The 17,171-nt window shown below is 44.7% G+C and overlaps 1 protein-coding gene across 2 annotated transcripts in view; it reads right to left on the bottom strand.

Moving 5' to 3' along the window:
• PBK (PDZ binding kinase) overlaps positions 1-15,095 on the bottom strand; it is a 180,372-nt gene extending 165,277 nt beyond the window's left edge. For both annotated transcript variants that reach the window (XM_085613123.1, XM_085613124.1), the window contains exon 1: positions 14,972-15,095. The gene's annotated coding sequence lies outside the window, so the exon portion shown is untranslated. The remainder of the gene's footprint in view (positions 1-14,971) is intronic.
• Between the last annotated feature and the right edge of the window lie 2,076 nt (positions 15,096-17,171).

Here is a 17,171-nt window from a genome sequence, read left to right as displayed (position 1 = left end):
TTTTCCTGTGCTCTTTATTGGTTCCGTCACTTTTGTGGGAGATTTGGTGTGATGCACTTGATCTATCGCTATGGCCTGATTTGGATGGTTTGTAAAAGTTGGCTGAGGCTGCAGGGGTTGGGACCCCGTTGCGTCGTTTTTGATGTTGATCCCCCTCTTGATACTGGGAAGTGATACCTTGTGTGGAACAATGGGGGTTGGTAATTTCCTAGCCTCAACCGTGGGTGTCGATGAATAAATTGCTGACAGCGGGTCCTTTAAGTAGAAAAATTTGTAAAGACCGGCCTTCCATCTTGTGGTTGAAGTTGGTTCTGGGGTAGGTGCTGAGACTAGCCTCTCTCTGGGGCACTCACTGGTGCAAAGTAATCCATTCTGCGACAGAGAGTTAGGCTCCATCAGATCTTTTCTGTTATTTAGCTTTCTTTTTGTTTTTTTATTTTCCTTCATTTGCCGGACTTTTCCTGATCTCATTCCCGTGTTCGACGGAAGAATCCCCTGGGTGCCTCTGCTGCACCCCCGCCACTAGAGTGCAGGAAACGAGCTGATTAATCAGGCTGCAGATGCTGGCTCCTGGTGACTCCAAATGACTCCAATGTCCTCGGGTCCCTGTAGGGGACTAGACTCTTCTGCCCAAACTCAGCTGTCCAACCTGTCCGCTCGGTTATACTCCCTCCTGACCCCCTGCCAAATTCCACCTGTGCCGCCTGAACTGCCCTATTGCAACCTTCGGCAGGCTGACAGCACTAGGCACAAGGCAAGCGGGGGGGGGGGGGGGAGATTCTTTGGCGGGGAACAGGTGGGGAGGTGCGTGAGCCTTTTATCTCAAGGGCCGGGTGGACGGGGGACCGAAGGGGAACGAGAGGGAACGAGCCCCTTAATGTTATTATTTTTTCATTCCTTAAACCCCTTGCTCAGCACCACAAAAAGCGCAGTCAACGGCGGTCTAAAGCCTCCAGGACCACAGCCCACAGCAGCAACCACAACCACCGCTGCCGGGCGGATCCGGTGCCGCTCCCCCGAACCGGGGCTGAGAAGCGACAGGGGCGCTGTGCAAGTACGAGGTCCAGCCACCGGCTCACCTCAATTCAAGCGTTGCACTGCTCAACCGCTCTTCCGATCCGATCTTTCGATCTCCGCCTGATCTCTGCACTGTCCTGGGGAGGGTCGACGCCGGCCAGAACGATCTCCGTCCTCGTCTTCGCCTCTCCGCCTTCGTCGAGAACCGCCAAACACTGAGCGGGGCTCAATTGTGCTCAACTGCGCCACCTTCAGGCTCCTTGCAAGTAGTTTACTGTTGCAGCTATCTTGCGAAGGAGTGAGATCGAGTGAGAGACTCGCAGGGCCACATAGTTCTTTGACTATTTTAAATAGTTCTTTTGAAGAGTCTTTATTTTCTGTTATTCTACGAGAGAAATATTCTTTCTTCGCTTTCCTAATGGCTTTGTTATAAAGTGTAAGTTCTTTTTTGTATGTGGCTCTAGTTTCTTGGGTTTTATTGAGTCTCCATTTATGTTCATATAATGTGCATTTCCTTTTCATTAACTTTAGTTCTCATCCGTACCATCTCTCTGATAATGTGGATCTACATTTGTGTTTGGAGTGTGATGCTGAACAATGTTCCAGTGCACTCCTGATATTGTTCTGGAGTAGTTCTATTTCGTCATTCGTGTTAGGGGTTCCTGTGTTTACATGTGTGAAACATTGCTGGAATTTTTCTACAGAATTTTTTTTCCAGCTCCTTGTTTTTACTGTTGCCAAGGCCGGAGATTTGAAGTGTTTAGTAAATAGGTTGATGGAGAACACAATCATAAAATGGTCTGTCCATGTCATTGGTTTTATCTCATTGATGTCAATGGTTCCTATATTAGAGAACATCAGATCTAATGTGTGTCCTGCTATGTGTGTAGGCTGATCAATTCTCTGAGTCAACTGTAGGATTTCCATATCCTCCAGTAGCTGTTTAGTAAGGGGGTGGTTGCCATTGTCGTAGTGTATATTTTATATTTTTATTTTTAAGACAGACTGGCATGATTTGCTCAAGAAGCTGGGCACTAAAGTCCAGCGTACTGCCCGGGGGGTTATAGATTATCACTCCGCCTAATAGAATGTTGGTATTTATAGACACTGAAAATGCCATAGCTTCATGGCTGTTGGCTTGTGTGATCACCTCTTGTCTGCACGAGAGGGAGTCCTTAAATAGCAAAGCTACCCCTCCACCTCTTTTCTTCGCTCGGTTTAAATGAAGTATTTTGTAATCTGCTGGAAGGGCTATTGCGATATCGGGGGTGCTATGATTGTCCAGCCAGGTCTCTGTTATAAAGGCCAGGTCGGGTTTAAGACCGGTCAGTGTGTCCCATATCTCCGTCGCGTGTTTGGGAAGAGATCTGGCGTTAAGGTAGATGCATTTGAGGGCAAGATTTGGGGTGTTTGTTGGAGTGGGATCCTGCCAGGTGTCACTCTCCCATCTGCAGTTATTGCAGCAGAAAGGGCCCATGGTGTTTAATGGTCCCATTCATGCACATAGTGCAGATTTGCCTACCTTTATACTGTTGAGACGCCTAAGCTCATCACTAGAGTAGTAAGTAAGGCAGCTCGTCTCTCCTGGGGTGTCACTACTCGTTTGGGCAGGGGATGTGGCCCCTGGTCCCGGCCCGTCGCGGACGAGCGCAGACGGGCTTGCCTTTGGCGCGCCCGCTGCGCGCGTCAGCTGCGCATCTGGCTTTTGACTATGTTTGCCAGCAGCTGATTGGAGGGTTGAACCGGAAGTGCCGGGCCCTTCCGGTTGCACGGGAATCCCTCCACACAATCCGAAAAATCGGTGGTGGACCGGGGATTGTGTGCTACTAAGGCGGTGAGTGTGCGGCGCAGATAGGTTTTTTAAAACACAGAGTGTATCGGTGTACTTTTAAAAATTATTCAACTGAAAAGCAATATGCAGGTGATATTACAGCGTGATTAGGAACCCTTTGCCAGGCGCTCCTTATAGTCAGTTTATACAGCAGAACGAAGGGGCGCTTTACCAGGCGCTCCCCTAGCGTAAATACAGTCACTCTCACCTTTCACTTTCAACGCGTCAACTATCAAGGCCATAGGCTAAAATAACAGCAAAGTCGACTAAGCCCTTCAGATTGTAATGTTGACATAGAAGCAAGTATTCGCAAGATGAGCATCCTTTCTTATACCCCACAGCTCTCACTAGTGATGAAGAGACAAGAGGAATTATGATATCAGGGCAATGACAGGCACCAGAGCAATATTTCATGTTGCGCATCTCAAAATGACTTGGACAACAGAACCCTATCAGGTTTAGAAAGTTCTAGCAGCTTACACAGCTCATCTATCTTTTTTTTTTAGTCAAAAAAAGTCTTTATTCGATTTCCATCATAGAAGACATACTATACATAATAAGAAATTCATGTAAAATATTTATGTCAACATAACAATACAAGATTAAAATATAAGACCAATAAAAATTATTAGATATGCATATTATTAAAACACGATGACTATACATAATAAGTAGATATGGTAGACACACGATACCTAACCCTGTGACCATAGAAATAACAATAGTTAAAATCAACAAAATGACATATATGACACTAATTAGGATTTAACCTTCCAAGTTTTAAGAATCCAAGCCCAGCTGACAAATTTAGCAACACCTATAACCACAGGTTTAGAAGTGTCAGATTTCAAGATTCTACTGGCAACCTGTGCAGAACGGGTTCTCATTAATCGGCACACAGGACGGAGCCACACCCGCCGTGGAGAAAGATATGCCGGACAACAAAAGAGAAAATGATCCATGGTTTCTATCTGGTCCACACAAAAGGGGCACTTATCACTACCAAGAGGGCTCCAGCTTTTTGTTAGCCCTCGCAGTGGTAGGGAGCCCACTCTAAACTGGTGGTACAGTTTATGATCAAAATGCTTCGTAATAGTGTCCCAATATCCTTCATAAGCGGACTCGTCCTTAAGAGCAAGAAACGTAGCTGTCATAGAGCTACCCGTAAGGGAAGCAAATCTCCTGGCCTTAATCCTACACCAGTAGGCATCCCTAAGAACAATTTTCGAAGGGAAAACAGCTGTGTCTGGATTGGCCCAAAGATTTCCCATCCCTCGGTCAGTCAACAAAGTTTTAATTCCGGTCAACCAGGTAATCCTATGTGAACCCTCAAGCCCTTTAACTTCCAGTAGAGCTTTGGCATAAATAGACAATTCCGGTGTGGTCCACAGACGACGACAAAACGCGAGGGGTTTGTACCTTGCCATATCCTCGAGGGACTGGAAGCCTAAATCATATAATAATGGGATACAAGGTGTTGATTGGGGAAGCCCAATTGCGGACCTAAGAAATTAATTCTGTGCAGTCATTAATTTAGACAAATTGCTAAATCCCCACAATTCAGCACCATATATAATAGCAGGGAGAATCTTGGAACCGTAAATCTTCATCAGGGAAGCAATAGGTTTGGTTAAAGAATGGCTATGCTCTTTCAACAAGGCTCCACCTAGTTGGGCATGTTTAAGAACAAGGAGGTCCAGCTGGTGCGTCCAGCTACAATTCTCGCTGAAGGTAACCCCCAAGTAGGTAAACACAGCCGTTTGATCCAAACTAACACCTCCCATACAAACCTGCGCACACACGCCTAGGGCAACGGAAAACCATAAACTTAGTCTTTCCTACATTTATTTCCAACTCATGTTCACGACAAAATAACTCAAAACGAGACAGGGCTAACTGCAAGCCCTGTCTGGTCTTGGAAATCAAGAGAGTATCATCTGCGAACATGAGGAGGGGGATCTTCATACCAGCCAGGGTGGGGGCATCAGTCGGATGATTGGAAAAATAACTTATAACCCTGTTAATAAATAGTGAAAACAGGGTGGGGGCAAGCACACACCCTTGACGAACTCCTTTCGATACCTTAAATCTTTCTGTCACCTCCCCTGGTTTACCCCATCGGAAACGGGCATACGTATTGTAGTGAATGTTTACCAGAAACAACACCAACTCTTTAGGCATACCCATCTCCAAAAGAGCTTCCCATAACTTAGCCCTTGGCACGAGGTCAAACGCGGACCGTAGGTCCACAAAGGCCGCAAAGAGCATGCCACCTCCCAGAAAAACCTCCTTCCAGTATAAAAGGACAACCCTAAATGCTTGATCCAGGGTCCCTATATGGGATCGAAACCCCGCCTGAAGGGGGGTCAACACATTAGTTTCATTAATCCAATTCTGTATGCGACCCAATACTAGGCGAGCTATGATTTTTTGTACTGCGTCTATGAGACTAACCGGCCGATAGTTGGCCGGGGCAGAGCGATCACCTTTCTTATAGATCGGCGATATCTTTGCCCAAAGCCACGAGTCGGGGACCGCAGCTCCACCCGCAAGGCCATTAGCTAGCATCGTCAAGTACGGGACCCATACATCTTGCTCTTGGATGAATAAATCGGCGGGGATACAATCGGGTCCCGGGGTTTTGCCACTCCGTATACTTTTTAATACGGACTTCACCTCGCAAGGGGTAAATTCCAAGGGGGTTTCAAATACAGGTGAAAATGTATTAAAAACGGATTTGTCGCTGACCTTAAACTGCTCCTCGAAATACGCAACCCACTGCTGGGGTTCGATATGAGTAGTAGGCCGAATATCAAGGGGGCGATTGCCCCATTTAAGAAGGTGCCAGAATTGAACCATATTACGACCGTCGCAAGCCTGGTATAAATCCCTCCAACGGTCCTCATCCCAATTTTGCTTTGCCTTTAGTTGGGCGAGTTTATAATCAGCCCTGCATTTTTGGATGGTTACAGATAGCCTGGATTTAATGGCCTGGATCAAAGCACTTTGGGCCTTTCTACAGACTTTGTCGAACCAAGTACAAGATCTCAAGTCTTTGCCTTTGCTAGTAGGAGGTAAAGCTCTAACAAAAAAAGATTTGAGTTCTGTAAATAGTGCACTATGGATGTCCCGAATTTTACCCTTAATCATATCCTGGGACTTCAAGCAGTTAAGTGTTACCATGGTGTTACTAACCAGGTTCCTAATTGAAACCAGAGTATCCTCACTTGTGGCGATCTTAGGCCATCGCACCCTTCTTTGATCATTAGTAAGAATTACATCTACGGATGCAAGAGCATCATTGATCATGAGGGAGCTAGTGAAACTGTTATCGTTAATGGATACGACGAGGGGATTATGGTCACTCTCTACTCTACTTGTTACCACCATATCAACAATAAGGAGCCACATCTCCAGGTTAACTAAAATATAGTCAATACGACCCCCAGTTCTACCATTATCAAAGGTCATCCTCCCTAACCTATCTGATTTAGTTCTCCCATTAACGGCCCTTAAGCCCAAGTTTAAACATAAACCCTTCATATACAGGGCAGCTTGTGTCCATTTCCTTATGGGAGTCAGCTCCAACTGGGGAACACCCCAATGAGAGTCTTCAACCTCGGTTAAATCCCCACTGTCCACACCCAGAGGCTCAAAGCAAGTATTAAAGTCTCCAGCCACTAACTTATTAATGGACTTCAATTCTGACCCCAAGAGGCTGACCCCAGGAGGCTCTCCAGAAGTAAACAAGTTGGAGAACATCTCCCACCCGGGAGACCCCTCACACAGATGTTGATAATTAGGAGATTAAGGCCTTTTATTGATTGAACCCTAATTACCAATATATCTGGGCTATCAATCGGGACCTCTACCACTGAAAAACCCTCACATTGGCGAACCCACGTGGTTAAACCACCCATCGGTCTACCCCTAAGACCCTTGACCGCTGGTTTAGAAAAATTCAAAAAACCTGTACGGAATAGGGGGACCGTTGCCCAAGTCTCTTGAAACAACCAAATATCTATGTTGTCAATAAAACTTGCCCAGTCTGGAATATCTAGCCTAGATACCAAGCCTGCAATATTCCATGAACCGATTTTCAAGAACGAGCTAACAGGACCAGTTGCCACCACCTGACAAGGCTCTTTCAAGGGGTAAGCTAAACAGACCCTAGGAAGCTGTAAGGTAATGGGGGAGTTAGGCAGACAATGAATTTCTCTAGGGAGCGATAACATGGCACTATCCGAACCCACTTGACGTAAGTGAACCGAAACCCCAAGTGAATTTGGCAGGGAATGATCGAAACTAACCCTGCGTCAATCGTTATCCTCCAAAGAGGATAAGCTATCAAAGCGATTAAATGTCGGAATGGGCTGGTTTGGCCTTGTGGGGAAACTCGGCAAAACCCGGCAATCCCTCTTAAACTCGGTACTTCCTGGCTTATAAAAAAAGCCCAGTGGGAGAATTTTGATCACATTGGGAACAGTTGGCTGTTGAGAGGCAACATCTAATATATATTCAACCAGTGTCGGAGACCTGAAACTCAACACCACACAATCATCTGGTAGGGACTTATGAGACTGGCCAATCCAATTGATACACCTCACCATTTTAAATTCATCAAACAAGGCCTTACAATTCCCTAATCTATTCCCTAGGTAGTGCAAGGATTTGTTCTTAAGGTTAGACCAATGCTCATAGGTCCCATCAGTGAGAGATGGAACATTTGCTAAAATTATTGTGTAAGGGGTGGCTTCAGGGGGGAGGTGCAAATTGGGAAGTGTGTTAAAAACCCCAGCTCCCTCCTCCTCATTTCTTACCCTATTAACTAATAGAGGCCGACTTTGCTCAACATGGAGATTGATACCCCTGTTAGAGACCACTCCCGTAGCTAAGATTTGATCCTTCACTTCCCGTCTAGGAAAATTAGCTACCGGGGCCCTAGTTGTCATAGTCGATCTAACATTACTGTCCTCTATGGTAACTCCATCGGTCATTTCCCCATTCGACTGTGGTGGTAGCCTTACATCAGAAATCTTACTACTATTAAATTTAGCTTCAATCATGTCTAACCTCTCTACCACCAGATCCAATCTATGTAAAACGGGTTCTATAAGGGCAACTAGTTGGTCCTTAAAGCTAGCACTTAGGGAATCCAAGAGAGGCTGAATCGTAGCCTGCGTCAGTGGTCTACCCTTAGAATCTAAGCCCTTCCCCTTTACTAGAGACCCTCTAAGCTCTGGTTGGGCCAACAAAACAGTTTGCTTGCTAGCACCTTGCCCTTTTCTTTCATTTTCCCTTTAAGAGCCATCCTCCCTCTCGTAGTGACCCTAGGTGAACTCGGGTTACTAACACAGCGCTGGGACATATCAAGAGACCCCGTTGTAGGTGAAATAAGCAGGGGAAGAGGGGGGGGTGCTGTCGTCAATACAGGGATTGCTGGTGGTAGGTGGAGCTACCAGGGGCTGGGCGCAGGGCAATGAGAAAGTAGGTTCTAAAGAGAGTCTACGTTCAACAGCTTGGATCTCTTGATTCAATGCTGACTCTGCTCTGATTAAATAATCATCTAAAGTCCCCCCCACCCTGTCACCAACCTTCCTCTTGGTCATGTTGAGATGAGTTCCAAGACCCACCCTAAACAAAACAACCCACTTTCCTTAGATACTAACTTAACAACCTACAAACGGAGAACAGGAAGACAGTAGATAGAACAAATCCCTGAACGATCTCTAAAAAAAAACAACGATTAAATGGGCCCCACAAGGGTACATATACCACTGTACCCAAGTCTTGTCACGACTGTCAATCCTTGGCCGAAACCATCAGCTTAGAGAGCTGGCCCAGCCCAGCCTCTTCCTGCCACTGACGGGCAAGGACGGGCCTGCCCTTGGCCAGGGCGAGCCCGCGCTGCGGGAGGTGCTCCCGGCATTTATCGTCATCTGCGCCCTCTAGTGACACTCGGCGTCAGCTCGCAAAGCCCCCTGGGTGATGTAGGTGAAGCACAGCCGTTTCCCTCACGGCGAGATCAGGGAAGCAGACAGCAACACTGTTGGTAGGTTAGGAAGTTAAAGGCCCTCCAGCCGTTCCCCACACGGTCATCTATCTATTCTTTGGGTCGGCCCCCACTCCCCATTTGCTTGAGCTTTAGTCGCACTTAAGGCCGCGCGCAGCTTCAAAAATCAGTACAAGTGCACTATGGGGCTTGCAGAAGATGTAATGACATTCCAATGTCCTGAAAGTAGTTTACAGGCACAGGTCTTAATTTGAAGCAGGCCCTGTACCCACAACAAAGTAGGAGACAGTAGTCCAATAGACAAAGGCAGAGTCCTACAATACCCAGACAGGGGATACACAAGAATTGTACTGAAATACATTTTTTTCCTTTCAAATGAGCCACAGTTTTAAAAGTGGCTCAAACAGACCTGTCGGTGGAATTTTACACTGGGGGTCAACAGGATTCCTCCAGTCCCCACCCTAAAGATTCTGCAGAGCTCAGAGGAGTCATGCCTACCCATTCGAATCAACCTATTTTGTATTTGCTGGGAAAACATTCACAACTGGTTTATATCTCATTCAATGCTAAGCACATGCCTGGAGTTGGCAGAGGCTAATGCTAATTACCTATCTGAAAGCTCAGGCAGATAAATGGTAACCCTCTCATAGTTACTTTCCTTAATTCTTATTACAAATCTGACTATCATTGAATTGGATTTCTGATATCTATTAAAAATAGTGGTTTCATTATTTTTCTAGCTGGCCCCTTTCCAGAGTTAGCAGTATTAGTATTTTAATCTGCAATCTGGATTTCTACATAGGATAGATAGGCCTGCCACAATGAAAAGGCTTTAAGGCCCTGTTGCAGGCTGTGGATGCAGTCATCTCATTGTATGGTGTGTGGGTGGACCAACCAAACTTTGTGGCTAGAAGAGCAGGGATATGTTTAGGTATTTATCTTTTTGATAGGGATGCAACATAATGCATTTCAGTGACTCATTTCTTAAATATTACCACACACATTGCTCGCAGCAGGCACAAATAGATGTGGTTCCCCAATCCTCAGAATCTACCCAGACAGCAGGTCATAAAAAGTTGAGAGCTGCTCGATTTACAAGTGTGGACTATCCAGTTCATAAATGTGGGCCACTTATTTTGGTGACCTTGCCTATTTTCTGCACCAGACAAACCCTGTATGGTAACATCACAGAAGTGTCAACAAAATACACCTGCCTATTGAGGGCACTGATACAGTCCTATTAAACATATACTACCAGTGTTGAGAAAGGTTGGTACAGTCCTATTAAACATATACTACCAGTGTTGAGAAAGGTTGGTACTGTCCATTCAATGTAAATGTACACTCCACGCTGTAGTGACATTTGGCCTTGTCATCTTAAAAACATTGACTTAAAAAATTGCTTTTCAAAAGCAGTGCTTTTGGTTCACTACAATTGACACAGTTGTGAAACAAAATGCAAACAAAAGCAAGTTTGTGGATGAGGAGAGATTGCAAGAATAAATGCTAGAAACACAAAACAAAATAGAAAAGGGATTTAAAGCAGATGAGTAAACTCAATGGGGAAATGTATTAAAATGGAGATGATGTGCAGAGCTAGACAATTCGAGAAAAAACAGAAGCAAACAAAAACGTTAACTAGAAACATCAGTGTAAACTATATCTGTGTATTCCCTAATGGAAGGAACACAGGGAAATGAGAAACAAAATAGGTGTGACTGAAAAGAACATTAACTCTCTCATAGGCGGGTCAATACATATGTTCATATAGAAGTTATTCAAGCAGACCTGCATAGGTACAACAAAAAGCACCTATTAGGCTGCTACTTCACCACTCATTTATGTGATATGTTGCGTTATATCAAGCAGACTTGTCCTGCTCCATCGACAACTTCACATCAGCCCTACAACACTACCAACAGCACCTCAGAGCAGCCAAACACTTATACCGGAACAAGCAGATCGACAACAGCAGCAATGAGCCAAAGGGTATCTTCTCCAGAGGGAAGGCATTTGCCATCCCCACAACCAGCCCCACGCCCACCACACCGTCATAGAAGCTTCGCTTCCAGCTCGCTCTGTATTTTCACAAGATAAGCATAATTTACAACTCCACACCCCAACCAGATCTATCATCTCAGCCCTCCTACACGACAATGAGAAAGCACCATAAAATGCCTTGACCTGCTGGACCTCAATAATCTCCAAGGAAACTGTCAACACCATGAGCTCTACCCACTGGGGACCTCAGTTGCACTCCAGCCCACACTACACCTTAGTCATAGGATTAGAACCAATCTGCACCACCCCAATCTTCAATGACTGTCACTCCATCTACCTTCCCGGACACATGGAAATACGCCACTTTCCTGCAACTACTAAAAGAGCCAACACCGGATCCTCAGACACCAGCAAACTACAGACATATCTCCCTTCTACTATACCCAGCAAAAATCCTGTAAAAACTCAACATTTGGACGACCACCTCTATGCCAATCACATCCTGGACTCATCCCACTCAGGATTCAGACCACACCACAGCATTTAAGCTGTCCTTATCACCACCAGTCTCATCTTGGACGAGACAGCCACTGCAGCTCTCATCCTCCTGGACCTCTCAGCGACTTTCGAAATACTCTCAGATTCGATACTCATACAATGCCCCCACACAACAGGAATACAAGGATGGGCTTTCAGATGAATCAGCTCCTTCCTTGGAGGTCGCAAACAGACCGGCAGCCTGGCCCTCTACACCGCCAAATCCTCCGACCTGATTTGCAGCATCCCCCAAGCTCTTTTCCGAGCTTCAGGCTCCCCAATATTTACATAGCCCTGTTCGCTAACATTCCAACACCCTAGACCTCAAAATCATCCCTTATGCCGATGGCACAGCTCATCTCTTCCCTCACTGATGAAACTCCAAACACCCACGCAAATTTCCCCAAATGCATGTCAGATGTCGCCATCTGGTTCAAGACCAACTTCCTGAAGCTAAACTCAGATAAGAGAGAGGTGGCACTCTTCACAAAAAACACCTTGTTCTGGTCCTTGGCCGGGCAGCAGTCAGAACAAAATCCCAGATAACCTGTTGAGGTGGGCAAACCTGCCATTAAATATCTATGGTAGGGAAAACCTTATAATGGTTATACTCTCAAAAATTACTTTCCTTTTTAATTCAATCCATTTGTTTTTTTTAAAAGGAAGATATTGCTAAACTACAGGGGAAAATTGGTAGTTTTATCTGGGCATCTTAAGAGTCAAGGATAGGTTGGAAGAAATTAAGGAGGAAGCTGGGGGTGGGGGGGTTGGTGCTACCAGATCTGCTTGTGTATTATTACGCTTTCCATTTCAAAAACTTTCGTATGTTAGCAAACAAGCCAGATAGGTCATTTTTGGGTGCATTGTTTACAGCAATGCTTGGAGAGGTGGGTCAAGGCCAGCGGAATTTCTTAATTAAACATGGTGACCCAAAATTTTTCTAAAAGGTCAGATTGAAGATTTTGAGTACGGCATTAGGAACATGGCTGTATGTCCGGAAACAAATGAAAATTCCTTATTACTCGATGAGGGCACCAATTTGGGAATCACCGGGTATCCCAACATGTTTGAATGATCAATTGAGTCAACCGTTAAAAGATGGGGGTATTTACTATTGGGCAGACCTATTGGGCAGAGGGAAGTCTAGTGAGCTGGGAGACACTTAGTAATCTAACAAAGGGAAAGCTAACAAGGTTCAAATACTACCAACTGGGCTCTTGGTGAGCAACACAAGATTGGGCACAGGAGGAGGAAGATCCTAAGTTAGACCAGATAACAAGAACAGAGCACTGGGAGAAGGAAATCTTCTACTGGTATTGGGCCTTTGTAGATGCAGAAGATATGCTGGAGGCTGATGTAAGAAAACTATGGAGTGAAGAGCTTAATGAGGAGGAAGCTGGCATGATATGGGTGAAATCTTTTGATATACTATGAGCAGTTGTGAAACCTGCCTCACTTAAGTGTAACCACTTATTTACTGCCCACAAAGTCTATTGGTCTTCGAAGTGAACAAAGGTTACAGGTAATAAATACTGCTGCCCAAGATGCAAGATAGAAGGAGCCGACGACAGGCACATGTTCCTGGAATGCCAAAAAATTATGAAATACTGGTCAGAGGTCTGTAACTTCCTGGGAGAGATCCGAGGTAAACAAATCAAGGTAAGCCCTTGTTTGGTGTTCTTTGGGCTCTCGCAAGAGGTGGGGAAAGATGTTGCTTCTAAGCTTAATTTTTACGTGATTCTACTTGCAAGGCATGAGATATGCAAGAAGTGGAAGTCTGAGGACCCCCCTTCCTTTGCTGAACTTTAAAAAAGTATTATAGTAACAAGTGAATCGGATATGGCCTTTGACCCAGGGAGTAGAGACAAGGTCTGGACTTTATTGATGGAATGGAAAGAAAAAACAAGTGGGTCCAATGATTAAGCCAACGTGCTGGCGGCTCTGAAGTTCCCTGAGTTTATTTCCAAGGGCGGTACAGAGAAATGGGGACGGGTATCAGAAACCGCACTCTCCATAATGAGGCACTCCCTCCTCTCTCTGATGGTCATTATAATCAGTATAGAGAGATAGGAAGAGTTTCAACATAAGAGCTGGCTATATGAGGACAAAAAGAAAAATACACCTAAAATCACAGGACTATTGTCCTTGTCAATAGCAGTTAGCTTTTTAAAATAAATGAACAACAACTATTTTGTTGTAAATAATTAATATTTAAAATGTTTCAATTGTTTGTGAAATTATGAGACTGTGATTTAAATATTACTGAGGCCTGTGGAAGGGTAGTGGTCTTCAGAGCGTCTCAGTCACTAATGTCACTGATGTTATGTTCACTCTGTGTTAGACATGTACGCCCTTTTTCTCTTCCCATCTTGTCTATCAACATATTTTACATCTCATCGCTTTCCCTTTCAGCACCCTCTTTTCACTCTCTCCTGAAAGCACTTCCTTGCATCTACTTCACTTCATCAAATCCACAATGCACCCACAAAGCTGTAAGCACTGTATTTTCTTTTACTTTCGCCAAGTCAGTATTTTGACAGCTGTGTGCCACTTTCACAAACACGTCCACAGAATCAAAACATAATACATTACCACTGCTCAATGCGCTCTGTAGAGAGAACAAGGATTGGATGACCAGGGGGTAATCATGAACTTAGAATGCCGCCGCCCTTCTGATAACAATGCCATTAGTAAACAAAAAGAGGAAAGTCATTGTTCGGTGCACCCTCTGTGTGGCCTAGGTGGGTTTTACCATTGGAACATAAGACAGGGGGGCTTGCTCAACTCTACACTGACGATTTTGTGGAGCACACATCCCGAACAAGTGTATTTGTGTGAAATAAAACAATTGCCTGAGATCACACAATTTGGTCCAGTGGAGAAGCCGGCTCTGATCCAGGTTTTCTAGTTTCACATTGTGCCATTCAGCCACTAGACTAATATCTCTTTCCCTCTGCAGTTTGACATCAAACGTTAATGTTTTGTCTTTAATTCTTGATACATGAGGTTAGACGCCGGGTGGCAGACTGAAGCCAGAAGCCTCGCTTTGTTGTCCACACCATGTCCATATCTTGCTTCCCCCTAGGTCCACCTTATTTACCACCCCGACCCTCACCCTTCTGGCATCAATTAAGTCCCTCAGGTATGCTTCAGAACATACTTTTTTGGCTCCTGGAGAAAAGTTTGCGGCTACCAATGCGCCAAATGAAAGTGGCTTGCTGGAAAAGTGACGCCAGCTGACACGGAGACACCTGTCAACATCTGAGGGAGGCCTCCCTCAAGACCTAACTCAAGAGCAAAGACGTCCGATGCCTGCTACACTACCAACGCCAGACCTCCTTCGAGCCTGCAGTTCTGCTGTATTCCTCTCACTTAACGGGATTCTCTAGCCACCCCATGCTCATTCTTCCCCCTGCAGCGTCCTCCATGTTACCCATCCCTGTCACTCGAAACCTTCAAACGCACTCCTCCTAGACCCCCTCGCTGGTGTTCCGTACTTTGATATATTTTTCCACACCCTCCGCTCCGGTACAGTTCGAGGTACCTCCCTCCAGTGGTATCGCCGTACCTACCTTGGAGTCCGCGAGAAGCCTGTGTCCTCCGCTCTGCAGCACCGATTCAAACTGCGCGCGCTCCTCTGCTTCCGTGGCTGGGGAGGGCTATAGGCATAGAAAAGGGACGACACACCGGTGCGCTAGTCTATGATGGACATCGAAGAAGGACTAACACCACTCCATTTTTACAGTACATGCGCCCTCGGAAGCAGGCTCAGCAGCCTGCACGGTTTCACCCTCCAGTATGTTGCGGCCTGGATTTGCAAATTTTGCTGAAATAAAAAAAAACAGAATTCACGGCCCAAAAGCCCCAAATTGGGTGCTACTTTTGTGTTAAGCAGAAATTGTGATTATCACAAAAAATCCCCATATATACCAACATTTGAGAACAAGAATGTAAGAGATTTTGAAAAGAAAATAGAGAGAATGTAATTCAGCCATTGCCTGAAGCAGAGGCAATTTCAGACAGGAGACAACTAAAATATTGTTTAGCTGTTTGCATGAATGCAGATAGTAATTTCAATGCTCTGCTTTATGACACCAAACAACCTACTTTCCCTGCACAGGGCAGCAGAGGGTGTGGGGTTGGTGGGAAAAGGAGGTGGGAGGCGAGAGCATACATGTCAACATTTGAAAAGCAGGAGATAAAAAAAATTTGGGGGAATTTTCAGATCTTGAGATTGCTAATTAGCATAAGGGTGACATCATTAGAAATAATATCACATAACCTTTTCTTAGTAACTTACACGCCATTGTAAATTGGATGATGACACCCAGCCAGTCAAATAACTTTATTCGATTCAAATGAATCATAAAAGTACACAAAAAGAAACCATACATTCATGAATAAAAAGTTTCTACACCAAAATTTAAGATATGCAGGACAAAGACAGATTGCAGCCTGATCACAAGACCCCAGTAAATTACTTTTACGTTGCATAACATTTCCATAGTATAAAAACAATTTTGATAAAACTAAGCACAGAGCTGCAGATAGAAACAGTTGATAATGACCATGAATAATAAAAACCCTCCTTATAGGAGCAGGGACGAATTGTATTTAAAATTGGTTTAAGGAAACTGACCCTGGGGTCTTTGTATAAGGTGCAAAATAGCCTGATGTGCATTGTACTTTGTTGTGCTGAGTTATTACAAGGACAGGGGGGTAGTCTCTCAAACCACCCCGCGCGTTTAGAAGAAGCTACAAGAAAGTGGAGGGTGCCTAAGCGAAATCTAGTCATTAAAAAACGTGAATGAGCTTGTCGGGCGAAAGACAAATAAAATTGTTGCCGATTTGGAGAATAACGGTCCAAGCTTTCCGTAGTCCGTTGTGATGTTCTCAAATCAGTTCGATATGCATTTTTTATGACCATTTTCATATTAGGTCGTATGGTCTCTGGCTTGACATAAAAAAGTTCTAGTCCAATCTTATAAAAGGTTTGTTTGACAAAACGTAACCAAGGGACTGCCATTGCATTATCTAGGTTCATGCAATCTCTTAAAATGCATCGTGAGAAGGAAAGTTCTTCTGTAATCCACATTTTTCCCCATAGAAACAGGGGGGCCATATGTATGCTATCTATAATATAATCCATGCCCACCTCGGAATGGCAAAATGATGTTGGGGAGCTATTAGGATGAGTAAAAGTCTCTTTAGAAATGTATTCTCTAATGTTTGGATTTGTAAGCTCTTATGGTATCCCCATACTCCAGCCCCATAAGTGGCCCCCGACAAACATTTGGATTTGTACAAAGTTATCAGCTCGGCTACGGGCTTATGGGCAAGTTTGGCAGCAAAACGGAACAACCCCTCAATAGCTCTACTCGTTTGTTGTACCCTGGATACTATAAGTTGGTCCCAAATTAAGTTAGAGTTAAAAACATTACCCAAACAAGAATGTTTTTTCACTTTGTCAATAACTTTTCCTTTAACTGTATATTTTCGTGTTTTCGTTAATTTTGGCCCACAGACCATAATAAAAGATTTCTTAAAGTTCACCTGTAAATCTAATGACAACATGTACTCTGTAAAAGCATCCAGGCACCCCTGAAGGCCATTGGCTGTCAGGGCCATCAGGACTGTGTTATCAGCATAAGACAGCAGAGGTACCTGTTTGCCGTCAATTTTTGGGAAATCCAAGTGTTGGTTTATCAGAAACTGTTCAAGGCCATTGGTGTATACCAAGAACAGAAAAGGAGCCACTATGCAGCCTTGTCG

Source organism: Triturus cristatus, chromosome 6 (assembly GCF_964204655.1).
Source record: "Triturus cristatus chromosome 6, aTriCri1.1, whole genome shotgun sequence".
NCBI classification, from domain to species: domain Eukaryota; kingdom Metazoa; phylum Chordata; class Amphibia; order Caudata; family Salamandridae; genus Triturus; species Triturus cristatus.
Note: the sequence above shows the minus strand (reverse complement) of the source record. Positions and strands in the feature narration are given on the sequence as shown.